The sequence below is a fragment of the Ranitomeya variabilis genome, chromosome 1 (assembly GCF_051348905.1).
Source record: "Ranitomeya variabilis isolate aRanVar5 chromosome 1, aRanVar5.hap1, whole genome shotgun sequence".
In the NCBI taxonomy this organism is placed as follows: Eukaryota; Metazoa; Chordata; class Amphibia; order Anura; family Dendrobatidae; genus Ranitomeya; species Ranitomeya variabilis.
The window spans coordinates 1113459347-1113464214 of NC_135232.1; positions in this window are offsets into that span (position 1 = coordinate 1113459347).

The window sequence follows — 4868 nt, forward strand, 5'->3', positions numbered from 1 at the left end:
AAAACAAAAATTCCCCACATGTGTGTAAAAAAAAAAATAAAAAAAAATATCCTAAATAAAGAAAAAAAAAAAAAAATTATTCCCATAAATACATTTCTTTAGCTAAATAAAAAAAAAACAATAAAAGTACACATATTTAGTATCGCCGCGTCCGTAACGACCCAACCTATAAAACTGCCCCACTAGTTAACCCCTTCAGTAAACACCGTAAGAAAAAAAAAAAAAAAACGAGGCAAAAAACAACGCTTTATTACCATACCGCCGAACAAAAAGTGGAATAACACGCGATCAAAAAGACTGATATAAATAACCATGGTACCGCTGAAAACGTCATCTTGTCCCGCAAAAAAAGAGCCGCCATACAGCATCATCAGCAAAAAAATAAAAAAGTTATAGTCCTGAGAATAAAGCGATACCAAAATAATTATTTTTTTCTATAAAATAGTTTTTATCGTATAAAAGCGCCAAAACATAAAAAAATGATATAAATGAGGTATCGCTGTAATCGTACTGACCCGACGAATAAAACTGCTTTATCAATTTTACCAAACGCGGAACGGTATAAACGCCTCCCCCAAAAGAAATTCATGAATAGCTGGTTTTTGATCACTCTGCCTCACAAAAATCGGAATAAAAAGCGATCAAAAAATGTCACGTGTCCGAAAATGTTACCAATAAAAACGTCAACGCGTCCCGCAAAAAACAAGATCTCACATAACTCTGTGGACTCAAATATGGAAAAATTACAGCTCTCAAAATGTGGTAACGCAAAAAATATTTTTTGCAATGAAAAGCGTCTTTCAGTGTGTGACAGCTGCCAATCATAAAAATCTGCTAAATAACCCACTATAAAAGTAAATCAAACCCCCCTTCATCACCCCCTTAGTTAGGGAAAAATAAAAAAATTAAAAAATGTATTTATTTCCATTTTCCCATTAGGGTTAGGGTTAGGGTTAGGGCTAGAGTTAGGACTAGAGTTAGGGCTAGGGTTAGGGTTAGGGCAAGGGTTAGGGCTAGGGTTAGGGTTAGGGCTAGGGTTGGGGCTAGGGCTAGAGTTAGGACTAGAGTTAGGGCTAGGGTTAGGGTTAGGGCAAGGGTTAGGACTAGGGTTAGGGCTAGGGTTGGGGCTAGGGTTAGGGCTAGGGTTGGGGCTAGGGTTGGGGATAGGGTTAGGGCTAGGGTTAGGGCTAGGGTTACGGCTAGTGTTAGGGCTAGTGATAGGGCTAGGGTTATTGCTAGGGTTAGGGCTAGGGTTAGGGTTAGGGTTGGGGCTAGGGTTGGAGCTACAGTTAGGGTTGGGGCTAAAGATAGGGTTAGGGTTTGGATTACATTTACGGTTGGGAATAGGGTTGGGTGTGTCTGGGTTAGAGGAGTGGTTAGGGTTACCGTTGGGATTAGGGTTAGGGATGTGTTTGGATTAGGGTTTCAGTTATAATTGGGGGGTTTCCACTGTTTAGGCACATCAGGGGCTCTCCAAACGGGACATGGCATCCGATCTGAATTCCAGCCAATTCTGCGTTGAAAAAGGAAAACAGTGCTCCTTCCCTTCAGAGCTCTCCCGTGTGCCCAAACAGGGGTTTACCCCAACATATGGGGTATCAGCGTACTCAGGACAAATTGGACATCATCTTTTGGGGTCCAATTTCTCCTGCTACCCTTGGGAAAATACAAAACTGGGGGCCAAAAAATAAGTTTTGTGGGAAAAAAAAGATTTTTTATTTTTACGGCTCTGCGTTGTAAACTGTAGTGAAACACTTGGGGGTTCAAAGTTCTCACAACACATCTAGATAAGTTCCTTGGGGGGTCTAGTTTCCGATATGGGGTCACTTGTGGGGGGTTTGTACTGTTTGGGTACATCAGGGGCTCTGCAAATGCAACATGACGCCTGCAGACCAATCCATTTAAGTCTGCATTCCAAATGGCGCTCCTTCCCTTCCGAGCTCTGTCATGCGCCCAAACAGTGGTTCCCCCCCACATATGGGGTATCAGCGTACTCAGGACAAATTGATCAACAACTTTTGGGGTCCAATTTATCCTGATACCTTTGTGAAAATACAAAACTGGGGGCTAAAAAATCATTTTTGTGAAAAAAAAAAGAATTTTTATTTTCACGGCTCTGCGTTATAAACTGTAGTGAAACACTTGGGGGTTCAAAGTTCTCACAACACATCTAGATAAGTTCCTTGGGGGGTCTAGTTTCCAATATGGGGTAACTTGTGGGGGGTTTGTACTGTTTGGGTACATCAGGGGCTCTGCAAATGCAATGTGACGCCTGCAGACCAATCAATTTAAGTCTGTATTCCAAATGACGCTCCTTCCCTTCCGAGCTCTGTCATGCACCCAAACAGTGGTTCCCCCCCACATATGGGGTATCAACGTACTCAGGACAAATTGGACAACAACATTTGGAGCCCAATTTATCCTGATACCCTTGTGAAAATACAAAACTGGGGGCTAAAAAATCATTTTTGTGAAAAAAAAAGGAATTTTTATTTTCACGGCTCTGCGTTATAAACTGTAGTGAAACACTTGGGGGTTCAAAGTTCTCACAACACATCTAGATAAGTTCCTTGGGGGGTCTAGTTTCCAATATGGGGTCAATTGTGGGGGGTTTGTACTGTTTGGGTACATCAGGGGCTCTGCAAATGCAACGTGACGCCTGCAGACCAATCCATTTAAGTCTGCATTCCAAATGGCGCTCCTTCCCTTCCGAGCTCTGTCATGCGCCCAAACAGTGGTTCCCCCCCACATATGGGGTATCAGCGTACTCAGGACAAATTGGACAACAAAGTTTGGGGTCCAATTTATCCTGATACCCTTGTGAAAATACAAAACTGGGGGCTAAAAATCATTTTTGTGAAAAAAAAAAGGAATTTTTATTTTCACGGCTCTGCGTTATAAACTGTAGTGAAACACTTGGGGGTTCAAAGCTATCAAAACACATCTAGATAAGTTCCTTAGGGGGTCTACTTTCCAAAATGGTGTCACTTGTGGGGGTTTTTAATGTTTAGGCACATCAGGGGCTCTCCAAACGCAACATGGCATCCCATCTTAATTCCAGTCAATTTTGCATTGAAAAGTAAAATAGCGCTCCTTCCCTTCCGAGCTCTGCTATGCGCCCAAACAGTGGTTTACCCCCACATATGGGGTATCGTCGTACTCAGGACAAATTGCACAACAACTTTTGTGGTCTAATTTCTTCTCTTACCCTTGGGGAAATAAAAAAATGGGGGCGAAAAGATCATTTTGTGAAAAAATATGATTTTTATTTTTACGGCTCTGCATTATAAACTTCTGTGAAGCACTTGTTGGGTCAAAGTGCTCAACACACATCTAGATAAGTTCCTTAAGGGGTCTACTTTCCAAAATGGTGTCACTTGTGGGGGGTTTCAATGTTTAGGCACATCAGGGGCTCTCCAAACGCAACATGGCGTCCCATCTCAATTCCAGTCAATTTTGCATTGAAAAGTCAAATGGCGCTCCTTCCCTTCCGAGCTCTGCCCTGCGCCCAAACAATGGTTTACACCCACATATGGGGTATCAGCGTACTCAGGACAAATTGCACAACAATTTTTGGGGTCCAATTTCTTCTCTTACCCTTGGGAAAATAAAAAATTGGGGGCGAAAAGATCATTTTTGTGAAAAAATATGATTTTTTATTTTTACGGCTCTGCATTATAAACTTCTGTGATGCACTTGTTGGGTCAAAGTGCTCACCACACATCTAGATAAGTTCCTTAGGGGGTCTACTTTCCAAAATGGTGTCACTTGTGGGGGTTTTTAATGTTTAGGCACATCAGGGGCTCTCCAAACGCAACATGGCATCCCATCTTAATTCCAGTCAATTTTGCATTGAAAAGTAAAATAGCGCTCCTTCCCTTCCGAGCTCTGCTATGCGCCCAAACAGTGGTTTATCCCCACATATGGGGTATCGTCGTACTCAGGACAAATTGCACAACAACTTTTGTGGTCTAATTTCTTCTCTTACCCTTGGGGAAATAAAAAAATGGGGGCGAAAAGATCATTTTTGTGAAAAAATATGATTTTTATTTTTACGGCTCTGCATTATAAACTTCTGTGAAGCACTTGTTGGGTCAAAGTGCTCAACACACATCTAGATAAGATCCTTAGGGGGTCTACTTTCCAAAATGGTGTCACTTGTGGGGGGTTTCAATGTTTACGCACATCAGGGGCTCTCCAAATGCAACATGGCGTCCCATCTCAATTCCAGTCAATTTTGCATTGAAAAGTCAAATGGCGCTCCTTTCCTTCCGAGCTCTGCCCTGCGCCCAAACAATGGTTTACACCCACATATGGGGTATCAGCGTACTCAGGACGAATTGTACAACAAATTTTGTGGTCTATTTTCTCCTGTTACCCTTGGTAAAATAAAACAAATTGGAGCTGAAACAAATTTTGAGTGAAAAAAAGTTAAATGTTTATTTTTATTTAAACATTCCAAATATTCCTGTGAAACACCTGAAGGGTTAATAAACTTCTTGAAAGTGGTTTTGAGTACCTTGAGGGGTGCAGTTTTTAGAATGGTGTCACACTTGGGTATTTTCTATCATATAGACCCCTCAAAATGACTTCAAATGAGATGTGGTCCCTAAAAAAAAATGGTGTTGTAAAAATGAGAAATTGCTGGTCAACTTTTAACCCTTATAACTCCGTCACCCAAAAAAATTTTGGTTCCAAAATTGTGCTGATGTAAAGTAGACATGTGGGAAATGTTACTTATTAAGTATTTTGCGTGACATATGTCTGTGATTTAAGGGCATAAAAATTCAAAGTTGGAAAATTGCGAAATTTTCAAAATTTTCGCCAAATATTCGTTTTTTTCACAAATAAACACAAGTTATATCGAA